At 45.2% G+C, this 13,838-nt stretch overlaps 1 long non-coding RNA gene across 2 annotated transcripts in view; it reads right to left on the bottom strand.

Moving 5' to 3' along the window:
• Window positions 1–2,074: 2,074 nt before the first annotated feature.
• LOC138503192 (uncharacterized) overlaps window positions 2,075–13,838 on the bottom strand; it is a 341,052-nt gene continuing 329,288 nt past the window's right edge. Inside the window, exon 3 of one of the 2 annotated variants that reach the window (XR_011279581.1) lies at window positions 2,075–4,720. This is a non-coding gene — a long non-coding RNA (uncharacterized lncRNA). Of the gene's footprint in view, window positions 4,721–10,432; window positions 11,240–13,838 lie in introns of those variants that run through there. The other variant, XR_011279584.1, reaches the window with a different exon arrangement.

The raw sequence follows: 13,838 nt of genomic DNA, 5'->3' as shown, positions 1-13,838 counted from the left end.
GAGAAAGACCTTTACAAAAAGAAATGGCGAATAAACCCAACCAGAACCAAATTAAATTATAAGGGGTCCAGCGGATTAAAGTTCGAGGCTACCACCATAGCCTCTAACAGTACTGAGGCTTTTTTCATAGCTCGCAGTCAAATAAAAATGGTAGATACCACTGCCACCAGCCAAATCTTAGAGAAAGGGGAACAAAATAATGTTCCATTAGAAACAGACAAAAAGGGATAACTATTAACCCTTCCAGTACTCTATTGGAAGATAGATTGTACTGGGTCTGTAGATTTAAAAGACTAGTAAAGTCAATGGCAACTTTACATGTTCTGGGAGACAGTAGGCAGTCCCATAAAATGGAGTTTAATGGTGGGAAGTCTAAAATGACAACCCTGTATCACTGGTGCTGTGTGACACACAGTAAAAAGATGATGCCTATGGAGTAGGTGAGACTCCATAGTCTATGAGCACAAAATGTACAACACACAGCAAAAACACATGTAAGAGTGGGGGAAAAAGGCTCACACTCTTACCAGATGAAAAGATAAATCCTAGAAATCCAGCAAAGCTGCTGAGGGACTCAGTAGGTAAGGGAAATTAGCCGTTCTGGAGAATTCTCCCTAACAGTTACACCTTCTCCCTCTGGGAAAGGATGGGGAGCCTGCCAAGACTCCCTGAAACTGCCGCTAGACATGTGGATGGTCAACCCACATGAGGGACAGCCACCCAAGGCCAGGGACATCCCCCCGGACCATCCTGGAACTCTGGCTAGGCAGCATTACAGAATTTCCCTTGGGGAACAGACGGGGACCCTGCCGAGGATCCCTGGGACTGCCATTGGACTTGTGGACAGTCGACACTTTTTCTTTTCTACCCAGGTAGATGCACCCACACATTTGAGGTACTGTTTTCATCTGGACACCTGTGGGAATGTGTTTCAGTAGTATGCGGGTGGGAAATGTCTGAAAATTGTGGGGTTTTTTTTCAACATTTTGGACTTTGCCGGGGCTTGTGGGTAATACATTCTGGGGTGATTCGCGCAAGTCAGACATCTGTGGATTCTAACGGGTGTCTTCTTTTCAGAAATGCATGGGGTTCCCTGTTTTTCTTGGTGGCTGCAACACCCCAAGCCCAAATCTGTAGGTTGTCCACAAGAGCTAATTCCTGCAAAATCTGCTCTGCCAAAACACTTGAGGTTACCAGCGGTTTAGCCTTTTCCCTTTGCGCCCAGGTAGGTGCACCCACACATGTGAGGTACTGTTTTTGTCGGGACACCTGAGGGAGCGTGGGAAGGTAGGACATTTGTTGTGTTTGCTTGGTTTTCATAACAGTTTCATATATATGCTGCTGCACTTTGTCACACAACCCTTTCATTTTCCAAATGAGACCTACATTTAGTCGCTGCTTTAGGCACTATACGCTTTTGTAACCTGCAAAAGTAACCTACCCTTCAAAAGGTCTGTCTGTGCTCTTTCAAAAAAGTTATGCTTGCCATTCCTCACCACATTTGTTTTCTTTATTTACACATACTAAGTACATCTGTTTAGGCCGTAAGCATAAAAAGCATGTGTAGCATGGCTCTGTTTTTGGCTTGTGGTATTGCTTGTTTTGTGAAACATTACAAATGTGTGATTTCCTAACTGGAAGAGTCAGGGTAATGTATCGGGGCATTGCTTTTCTCAAAATGCACAGAAACCATTGCCTTACCGGGCCAAACATGTCCACCACATACCTTTTTTATCTGTCATTTTTCCCCAAACTATGGACATTTTCCCTACATAGTTGTTGCCTGACCTGCACAAATCACCCCTTCCTAAAGTTGGAAGTTTGTATACTTTTCAGAAATATATGCCTTTCTGTCTTCCCATTCAGCTTTCCTACCCTCCTCTTCCATTCCGTCCACGCATGTCCAATTGGAAAAAAAGGGCAAAATCACCTACCTCTCACAAAACAGATGGTAACCATATAAAAAAAAAATGTTTTTGGTTTCCACTCAACCTGTTCTTGAAAACCTGGAAAATAGTGAATTCAGCGCAGCAAACCATTTGTTCCTAGCTCTTACAAGGAAAAAACCACAGGCTTCTTTGTACATCATTTTATTGGCATTTTCTGAAAAAAAAAACCAAATGTTCTCCTTTTTGGTTATTTTCTCTCATCCCCATACAGCAAACTACGATTCCTTGGTGGCGTTATGACCACCTACATGTGAGAAGAAAAGGGGCCAGATTTGTCCAAGGTATCTCATGTAACAAATATATTACAAGTGATTGAATGGCGACATACAGAAATCACCGGGGAAGGCATTGGCAGGGGGGGGGACCCTTGGCAGTTAAGTGGTTAAACGAAATCCATCGGACATTCGAAAGTCTTTGATTTATGATACAAAGAGGAAAACTTAGAAAGTGAGATTACACGGTCCGAACCCGAACGAGGGAGACCAATTGTGAACATAGTGTTAACGAGAATATGTGAATGTGAAAATCCTGATGAGAAAGGAATTTTGGTGCTCGTTTGTTACGACAGGCCCTCTGCAATAAGAGACTGTTATTAGAAAAGAGGCTTTGGCAAAAGGCCCTGATACCTATACTTTGAATTGTATCCTTGTGGCAAAGGCTCCAGTAGAACTGCGTTATTATTATTTGATGGTCAGACGCTTGCTCCCATCCTTAGATTTAAGCTTAGATAGGCATTCAACCAACCCTTTGAAGTTCAATAAACACCTTTGAACTGTGATCACTTGTGTCTGTCTTCACTGTTTGATACCATGCCTTCCTTACAATCCCTTTTGCCTCTATTGAGCATGTGCAAATTGTGCAAACAATCAATATTTCCCCTCCCAGATTTAACAGTGTCTGGAAAGGGGTTTGAAATGGGGCAGTGTGCATCAATGAGAAGACGGCTTCTTGCTGTGATGAGGTCCTTATTCTGACCTTGTCAAGGGAGGATGGGAACACCTCTAAGCCTGAGATGGCTTTTGGCCCTGCAGCCATACTCAAGCATGCATGGATTTCCTTTCCCGATATCTTCAGTTAGTTGACAGGGAGAGGAGGAGGACTTAGAAGTATTTGACAAGGTCAGCATGCTGACCTTGTCAAGAGGGCATTGGAACCTCAGCCTGGAATGGGAGGCCTACCAACGACGAATCCAGAGCCAGTACTACCCCACAGGGGGGTGGTGGCAGTTGGGGGGGCCCCATGTCCTGTCCCCTTCTCAAATGCCAGTCTATATATGTGCATTATCAATTTGCATCACAACAAACCTTTGGACCCAAGAGCTGGTGATGTTTTCTCTTAATTTTCCTGAGAATCTGCCGACATTGGATATCGCCTGCAAGACGATACCAATTGGCACCCCACATAAACCCATATGAAATCCCTGCTGTAAGGAGAGAGCCAGCTGGAAGAGAGCCGGAGACCCTGGTCATCTGTCAGGAGCTCTGCATGAGTGGCATGCAGACACTGCTGGGCAAAGTCAGCTTTTGGTGATGCTCGCTCATGGATGCTCAGATTCACCCAATTCTTGATAAGGAACACATGCACTCAAGGTCCGGGGTTGCTCTGCATTTGATTAACTCTATTATTACTATTTATTGAGCGTGGACCTAACTTAGAGAAGCAACGAAGCGCTGTACAAAGTATAAAACAGCAAAAGAGGTTGGCAGAAAGTATCCTCAGCGCTTGTACTATTGTTTGTGAATTAGCACCAGGCAGCGGGTGTCTGTGGGGTGTGGGTACACTGCCAATGTACTACCACGGTAAGTATACAGTCAACAGAGGGTCCACAGACACACTGCACCAAAGGAGTGCAAACTTTGGCTGCGGTCTGAAGTTTATTCAAAGTAATCTGGACAGCCTGACATGTGTTTCGAGCTCAACTGGCTCTTCATCCGGGGCTGAAATGTTACCTTTATATATACACAATCATATTTTCAACATACATGATCAAAACATGAAATAAAGATAATAATTATGACAAACAAAGCACCAAGTTTGGTGGGAATGGGGGGAACAGGTTAAATAAATCGAATAGGATAATTAAATTGAGAATTACATTGCACACATGTCACATAGAGATAAACATTCAATGTACATCTTCAAACAAATGGTGAAAACCAAGGAATACAAATAGACAATGGGGGGGCACGTCTTATCTGCAAATATCGAGCAGTCTATCATGGCCTTAACTCTGATCATGCATTTCCAGTGTTATTATACATTTGTGTTATGAACAGTGTGTCTGTGGACCCTCTGTTCAAAGTATAAAACAATACAGATACATACTGAGTGCTTTACAGAGGTATACAACAGTACAACCTTTTCAGAGTTAACAGAACAGATAAACAGCAGGGGGTATGACACAGAGGGGTGGAGAGGTAAAGCTGCACAGGGTGGCGTAGAAGGGCGGGCGGGCAGCGTCTAGCAAGTATGGTGGAGCGAGGGGCGATGTGATGGCTTAGGTGTTGGGGAGGAGAGACTCCTTGAAGAGGTGGGTCTTGAGTTCTTTTCTGAATGTAGGAGTGTGGGGGCGAGTCCCGATGCTGACGGGGCATAGGCAGAGAAGGATTGTTTTCTGGTCCTTTCCTTTTTGCAGCGGAGGATTTCAAGTCTGCACGTGCCCTGGTAACTCTTGGTATTGCTGTGTATGTTGCACAGCAAGTCAGAAGGGGACAGCAGTGTATATTTGTTTCTTGGGGTGGGTGTGATTTGTAGCATGCTGGGGCATTGGTCTAGACAGGAAAGAAACAAAAAAACAGAGGGTACAGTTAGATACACATTTTTAGAATTAAATCGGAACAGTATAGTATGGACAAAGCATAAATGTGCAACAAAATTCTTACCATGAAAGGATGAGGTGTAATTTCATTGAATAGTAACAAAAAAAGAGTTAAGATAGAAAAATTGTAAACATTCATTCAAAGACAATGTAAAGACACAATGCAAAAACACTTTTTCAACATTTAACAAAAGAAAGATTAAATTACCATTCCAATTTGTTTTTGATTTATTTAAACTTTTTTTTACCAACACATTTGCTGGGGCTGAGTTAGCGGAATCACAATCACAGCAGAAGCATTGAGGATGCTCACTGTGGAATATACTATTAAGTGCTCTGATAGGAATTCGATCAGTTGCCAGCAATGTATGGGCTTTTACAGGATCCACTCTCTGTTGGAGGTGGAAAGGCAACAACCCAACAGTTGGCCAAACAGTTCTGACTGCAGTGATAAAGAAATGAGGGGGCGAGAACGGGCTGGAAATGATCCTCAAGTCTGACTTAATTACCTCAGCGAAGAGAGCACCATTAACTAGGAAAGGGGAAGGTTTATATTTCGTTTATTATTGTTTTACGCCGTTTGTTGGCCCTTGATACCACTCCTCACACAAAATCTGTAGGCCCTGCACGCAATATAAGAATAAAGCACAGACGCAGTAGTAGATGTGAACTGCTTTTTTCTTCAAACCCGACGTGGAAACTGACACAGCCTGTAACCCAACTACTCCTCCAGCCCACGGCCAACTCTTCCCCAGGCACGGGCTTCCCGAAGGTTCATCGTTTCTACCTTCTTAAATGGGCACTGTCCTCTTGTGGGGACACCACAACACCTTCCCCTCCCTTTAAAGTCATTGCTCATACCTCCTCAATTAGTCACCTGGGCTTGCCAAATTACTCTGCCTCCTCGCAATTCACTGTCACCTTGATCACCAACCTGCAGCTTCCTCTCAATCTCTCCAAACTCCAGATCATAGTCCAAGGAATCCGAAATGGGACACATTACTCGTTATTTCCCGTTCCCCATGGGTTGCAGTTACAATCGACCGTTTCACAGCTACAACTCTCTCAGGAGTTGGTGCATATCTCGTGTCCACTTCCTTGTCTGACGCTGTTGGACTAGAACTTCATCACCAATCTCAAACTCTCTCTCCCGTGCACCACGCTTATCATATTCCATGGTAGAGGACTTCCTTCTGAGGTCTCTCTCTCACTTCTTGGTTGTCAACTGGAATGTTGTTCCCTCCAGGTAGTCTGCCTCTTACACATCTTTGCTTCATCAACTTAGCCAGAGCTGGACTTGTGTGGAGTGAGTCGATGTTGTCTGATGACTCTACATATTGCCTGTTCAGCTGATATGCAATCAACTTGCGCTTTCTGCACCACCATCTTCAGAGTGGCCATTAGTCTTTTGGCCATACCATTGGCCTGGGGCCACAGAGGCGTGATCTTCTGATGTTTGAAACACAAATGCTGCGTAAGCCATTTAAAATCTGCACTATTGAATGGAGGGCTATTATCTGTCTTGACCACCTGAAGGATGCCGCACTCACTAAAGATTTCATCCAACGCTGGTGCTGTATCTTCAAAACTGATGGTATTCACCACTCTTGTAAGCAGGAACCTTGAGTATTCATCAATGACCACCAACACATATACCCCTCCCTGGAGAGGCCCAAAAATGTCAATAGCCACTGAGTGTCACAGTTCCTGCAGCATTTCCATGACTGCCATCAGAGCTGGTCTATTCATGGAAACCACGCTGACTGCCTTAGGTATTCACCACCCCTCTGTGCCTTTCATGAGCAATGTCAATGATTGCCGCTTGTAATTCCTTTTGGACAACAATTCTCGTCCCCCTCATCAAATGTCCTTCTCCCATGGCTGCCAGATCCTCCTTCACTTTCGTAAAAGCTTCCAGCTCCCGACTGTCCTCCATCGTTGCCTTCGCAGCATACTTCCTCCAGTTCTTCCACTGCCCCTTTTTGGTTATTTAAATGACTGTTTGCAGCGTGGAGTCTTTTTCTGTAGCAGCCAAAACTTGACTACAGCTGACTGTTGGCGGTAATGCCGGCAAGGCCATGTATTGAATGTATTCCTCATCGGCTTTCGTGAGTCGTCCAACATCCATCCACACCGGGCTTCTCGAAATATAGTCAGCCGGGTTGAGGTGCTTCCCTGGTCGATGAATAATTGAAAAATCTAATTCCTGGAGCCGCATGCACCATCTTTCAATTCTCTGTGGCATGCGTAAAAAGGGATTTCCAAAAATGGACAGGAGCACCTGATGTCCCCAGCTGCTTAACTAACCTACATTATGCCATGTAAAGCCCTGTATGTCAATACCTAACTGTCAGTAATGTTTTTCACATGTAACACTTTATGCTCCATGTAACCAAGTCATCTTTTTCTAACAGCGCTTCGATGCCTTCGGGCTGTTTGAGCACTTTATAAATTAAAAAATAAAATGCAATAATAAAATGGTCCATAACAATGGTCAAATATTTTCCCAACAAGAGATTTTTGAAATGTTCACACGCCCATACACTTTCTCTATGGGCGACAGTGCCCTGCTGCCATAGGCTACCACACTGACATGATGGTTCGGTTTCTTTCTGTCTACTTGTCCTAAGATTACTCTGAGTCCCACAGGGCTGGCATCAACAACCAGTTCTGTGTCTTTTGCCAGGGCAAAATATGCCAAATGGTGCACATTCAATATCTCTTTTTTATGTCTTGGAAAGCTTTGTGGCACTCGTGGGATCACTCAAATTGAACATCTTGTTTTTGGAGGTGGCGGAGTGGTGCTGTGATGGTAGCAATATGCGGAATGTACCTTGAAAAGTATCCCTCCATCCCCAGAAATGATCTTGGTTCTGTGACATTGTGAGGGCCATATATTTGACGGATCATGCTCACTTTTTCTGGATCATGCTCATTTTTTCTGGATCAGGTTTCATTCCTTGCTGTGCGAAAATGTGCCCAAAATGTTTTAGTTCGGATTGGTTCACAGAGGATCTGTCTATGTTAAGCACCCAGCGTCCTCCAGTGCTTTGCATACTGATCATGTTCCTATTGGGTACAACCAATAAGCAGGATATCATCACTGTAGTTAAAGCATTTTCTTATGGGTAGCAGTAACCTCCTGATGGTTTCCTGGAGAATTTCCGCTGCTGAGGAGACTTCAAATCTCAGTCCTTTATATCTGAATCGTCCTGTATGGGTGGAAAACCTTGTGATGTGTCTTGACTGAGGATTAAGGGGCAGTTGGATTCTCCTGATTGAGGTCTAGTTTTGTGAAATGGGTAGCCATGTTGAGTCTCATTATCTCCTCAATGCTTTGGCCAGGATGACGTTCCCTCTCAATTGCCAAATTGGTTATTCTCATGTCTATGAAGATTCTAATTCTCTCCCCTTCCTATGGGATGACAACAATGGGGGATACCCACAGAGGGGGTCCTGTCGCCTGTTCAATGATGTCATTGTCCAACAGTCGGTGCAACTCCTCTTCTACTCTCCTTTGTGAGTGAAACCCCACCCTTCTGGGGTGTTGAGACAGGTCTCACTTTGTCATTTATGTGCAGCTTGACTGGTGGGCATTTGCATGTGCCCACTCCCATGACAATGTTAGGAGAATTCTATCAGATGTCTTCTTTTGATTGCACCAGCACTTCCTGGGTCCGTGCAGTGATGCTGTAGGTTAGGTGAACCAGACCCAGCTTTCTAGCCGACTTGAACCTGAGGAAACATCTGCTCACTTTGTCCATCTTTAGTACGTATATTAAGGCTTGTAAATTGTATGTTCAATAATTAATGTTGTACGGGAACCATCCCAAACATGGTAGTGGTTGGCTTGCACCCCATTGAGATATATGGACTTTTGGAGGTTGCAGTGTTGGAATGGGTGTACATTTTTTAACCTGCTGGGCATCCATTATATCAACTGTGGCACCCATGTCAATCACAAATTCAACCATTTGTTGGCATATTTGCAGCATGACCTTTGGTGACACTGACTCTTCTGAGTCGTCTGCCATGAGTCGAACATATTAGTCCCGATAAGTACTGAAATTTGGCTCTGGAGCACTGCTGTCTTCCGATGACTGTGCCTCTTCTTCGCTTCCCATTGCTCTCGCCACTCGGCGTGGACCCTCTTTCCCTTCATTCCAATTGGTAGAGGACGTTCTGGAGCTTTGGCCCACTGCATGGAAATTACATGGACGTTTACATTTATTACATATCTGATTGATTGATGGATGGACATTGATCTCGATGTGGGAATGAGAGGCCACACCTGCAGCACAAACGCCCTTCCTTTGCTCTGCTCCTTCTGCGATCCATCTCCAACCTGTTTTGGAACTATTCTTTGTCTCTGCTATCATTTTTCTGTTGTGGTGGCTGCTACAATTGCACTGCTTGATTTCGGAGCCTCAATGACCGCCAAATGGGAGTCAACACGTTCATAGATTCTGGCAAGATCTAGCAGCTCAGGTAGAGGCAATGGTTTCTTTAATAAATGCTTGTGGAGGACAGCAGATGTGCGTCCCTCTATGACTCGTAGGCGAATGGCCTCCTCTGAAAATGTATCAAATACGCAGTACCTTGCCTGTTCCTGCAACCTGAGGACATAGTCATCCACGGTCTCATTGGACAGCTGGTTGCATTGGTTGAATGTAAATCTCCCAGTCTCTGCTGCGTTGTGCAACAAACCTGTTGTTCAGCGCACCCAGTCATACATTATACAATGCTTTCTCTGCCGGGATTAGTGTTTGTATTACCCCCTTCACCTCTTTGCCAACAAGGTTCATGAAAATATGAATTTTTCCTGCTGCATCTTGGTCACCCACTGCCGCAATGAAATTGTGGAATTCCTCTAACTATTCTGTCCACCTGGAACCTCTGTCTACGCTTGGTGCCAACTCAAATGGTTGCGGTTTCCTGAGAAATATGGCTCTGTGACTGTGTTTGCTGCTTTGGACTTCATCACGTAGCTGGTCTTGCATGGTGGCTGTGTTACTTTGTCACCCTGTTGTGTGGATTGATTACCAGGTTAGTAAACAAAGTAAGCATGGGGTATTTCCTTGCTGGGAATTTACTGGGGTTTCATGACTGTGGTGAGCTCTTTTAAAGCCTTATTTACCTGAGGGGGTGGCAATAACCTTTCCCTTTTGGTCGCTTATTGTGACAGTTACTTTTTGTCTCCTCTCTTTCCTGGCGTCAATGCTGTACTGCTCGTTACTGGTCTTGTGGCTGCTTCCCGTCACTAGCCGCACCTTCTTTCTTATGGGTATTAGCAATCGCAGCGGTCTGCGTTTCGGTCTTCACACCGGGTACATCAGCTGTTCACTTGCTGTCGGAAAACACTGCGGCAGCGCCACCGCCCACTCAAGTTCCTCGGGCTTTGATTGTCCGGTGACTCCTTCGTTCTCCCGCATTTGCAGGCAGACCAATGCCAGCTGTTGCTCTTGTCAGTGTGCTCACCCGCGCGATCAGCGGCCAAAAGGCACTCCTGCCCTCAATATTTTCGGTGGCACTTTTATGAACGTGTCGGCACTGTCCCTGTATCATTCATCACCACTTTGTTGTGCCTTCATGCCGCTCCTCACACAGAGCCTCTAGGCCATGCACTCAATATAAGAATAAAGCACTGACGCAGTAGTAGATGTGAACTGTTTTATTCCTCAAACCCAACGTGGAAACTGAAACTGTCTGTAACCAAACTCCTCCTCCAGCCCACACCCAACTCCTCCCCCGACCTGGGCTTTCCAAAGGGACATCGTTTCTGCTTTCTTAAATGGGCACTGCCCCTTGTGGGCACACAATAGCGTTGTCAGAGTAAAAGTACAATGTAATCCTTTCACAACATAGCGGGGAGATCCCCATTGGACACCCCCACCTCCTGTAGCCAGTATAACATACACACATGATGATGTAACCACAGACAACTTTTGTAAAGTTTTTTGGAATATAGAAAGTCACAGGTTTATTTGGAGAAAACAATAAACTTGGGACGGTCCCAGCCACATATTACATACAGTCAGGTAAGGGTGAACCGTGTCACCATGTTTTGCCACTGGCACAAGCTGACAACGCTTCTGGTTACTCCCAGGAGAAAACTGGCTACTACCAGTAGGACACTGTCCCATATATGCCACTGGCACAAGCTGACAACGCTTCTGATTACTCCCAGGAGAACACTGGTTACTACCAGTAGGACACTGTCCCATATATGCCACTGGCACAAGCTGACAACGCTTCTGGTTACTACCAGGAGAACACTGGTTACTACCAGGAGAACACTGGTTACTACCAGTAGGACACTTATGGGCACTGATAAGGAGGTTGCTGGCCTAGAGCCCTAAGGAAGTCAGTGCCCGTCGAAGGATTTGGCTCGAGCCCGGCCAATCCTGAGCCGCTGCCGCCGAAGCTGCAGCGTGAACGTCCCTCATTGGCTAGGACCGCCCCGATACTCCGCCTGTAACAAAAGAAGAAAATTAGAACAATTCAAACAACACAATACGACCATCTTATACCTATACTTAATTTATCGCATTTTCTACCTGAATATTTTTTGTCAGTGATGCTAACGCCTCACCCTGCTCCTACCACTATTTTAACCATTTATTTACTTTAAGAAGACTGCACAGTTTTATGCTATACTAGCATGTCCTCTGACCTTTACCATATCGCACTCTAACTATTACTCATATCTGGTGTGGGTGGGTATCATCACATGGCGGGAGCTGCTGGGCTAAAGACTCACTGCCCGCAGCTCCCGCCCTTAAATGCATCCCGAGTGAAACCCGACCGGAAGCCAGGTCCCTGGGGACGCCTCTTCCACCTAGAAGGAGGAAGAGTAGAGGCTAGACCAACCCCCGGAAGGGGGTGGCCAGAGGGGACAGCCCGCTACGTAGGCTGTCCCTCTAGCGCCCCCTACGGAGGCCGGTCAGCCTCTTAAATGTTACTTCACAGTATACAAAATTCATACAAAATTAATCATCAGTGCCCAAATCCATGAATACCTAGAAAAAAGAAAAAGTGAACAAAGAAAGAAAAAACGTTCAGTTGAGCATGTTCAAGATTTCTCTTGAAAAGTTATAGAGTGCTAGAACAAGGGAGATATTGTCCCCTCCCACATGAGTCTAGCCCAGAACAAGTCTGCCATGAGATCCACACCCAAATGCCCCTTGAAGTAAAATGTTCTAAGTTCTGACAAGCAAGGGTAAAAGAGTATGAGGTGTTTCAGTGATTCCAAAGAAGCAGCCTGCCTACAGAGGCGGCAAGTCAAAGAACCCATTGCATCACCGTTCCATCTGCTGGTGCGATCCAATGTCGGGAGTATGTTTAATTTGAACCTTGAGTATAACGTTCTTGCCACAGGTGATGCAAACAGACAAAAGTATTTAGGCAGGTCACCTATTTTTCTCTGGAAGGTTGCGTATTACCTGTATGAAGAGCAGGTGCCGATTTTATCAATAGTTCGACACCAATCAAACCGAATCAATTTTTGCTTGGTCTTTTATGGCCTGTTAACCAGTTCTTCCATTGTCTAATTAATAGCGGAGAGAGTACTCATACGTTTTTTCAAAGGAAGCCAAAGAAGTGACCGATTCCTGCTGACACATAGTCCCCAGATTTTCATACAATGATTGTGGCACAGGGTCAACTATTTTAGCATTGGCACTCAATTGTCTCAAGAGATGTTTAGACATCAATGAAGCCAGACCCAATTTGTGCCTTATTATTGAGCTAGGAGTGCCCTGAGGTACATTCAAAGTCTTTTTCCAAACCATACCCTGTATGGAGTCCAGAGTATCTCCCATGTCTAGCAACGAAAAGGTCTAGACCGAAAAGAGTATAGGTTCCATTTTCGCCCCATAAAATTCAATCAAGGGCAGAAGAGAGAATCTACATAATGTGTAATAAATTTCTTTTAGTTGGCAGAGCAACGGAGTAGCCTTTGCCTTCAGTTGAGCACCAATTTCAGCCAGGGAACTAGAATTTGTTAGGTTATACCCCAGAGAACGGGTGTTCAGTACTCTTTCAGGTCTTTGTTCTCCCACTACCCCGCACATAATTTGGGCTTGTGCTTGTTGGAGAATACCACTACTTTAGATTTCGAGTCATTAACTGGCAAATTAATTTTAAATGCATAGGTGGAAAACAGGAGATGCTTTTGCTGTAACCAAACTGGTGTACAGTCGAAGAAGACTATATTGTCCGAAGGCCAGCCAAACAAGCCTCAGGTTTCCCATTTTAACCTGAAAAATTGTGGCCTCCGCCCACAGTGATTCAATATCGGAAATGTAGGTGTTAAAAAGTGTCAGGACTAGTACACACCCCTGCTTCACTCCAACATAAGATGGAACCACCCCTGAGAAGGTCCCCTCCTTAGTGAGCCTCAACCTCATCGATGTATTTTTGTGGAGGCTCTTCAACAATAGTAAAAACAAAGAGGTGATGGCTGGAAGGTTTAGAATGAATCTTAACCACTGGCATTGCTCTGGGCAACCCTCCAGCCCATCGTTCTTCGCCTGCCAAGACATTACAGAAGGGGAAAGACTATGCTAATGTTAATTTTAAAGGACATTTGTACCACGCACTGTCACCACCGGAGTGGTCCCCTGGCGATCTGGCGGCTCTGAAAAAGGAGGGGAGGTTGAGTTAGTGGGAGGAAGCAGGAAAAGTGCAAGGGAGCAATGATGTGCTGTTGGCGGCCTCAGCCTGGTGGGTCCGTTGGCTGGGCCTGGGGTGTTTGCGGCCGGGATTTGTTGTGTACTGTTGTGCAAGACTATGTGTGTTTTGTTTTGTTGTTGCAATGTAGTGAAGTTTGTGCGGTTTGTTGTGCTGTAGGTTTTGGTTGTGTTTGGTTTGGAGTTTGAGAGGTGTATGCAGAAAGGGAAAAGTTAGTAGGGTTGGTTAGTTTGTGTCTCTATCCTGAGTTGGGGCGCTCGGCTTGTGTGGTCTCCCCTGATGCGGCTCTGTCCTGATCTCGGTCCGACTGGCATATAAGGTTCCTTACTCCTCTGGCCCCCACCTCTAACATGCTCTCTCATAGCTCCCCTTATCCTCCC

Source organism: Ambystoma mexicanum, chromosome 11 (genome assembly GCF_040938575.1).
Source record: "Ambystoma mexicanum isolate Mex_15411 chromosome 11, UKY_AmexF1_1, whole genome shotgun sequence".
Lineage (NCBI taxonomy): Eukaryota > Metazoa > Chordata > Amphibia > Caudata > Ambystomatidae > Ambystoma > Ambystoma mexicanum.
The sequence above is the reverse complement of the archived record's forward strand: the minus strand, read 5'-3'. Positions and strand labels throughout refer to the sequence as shown.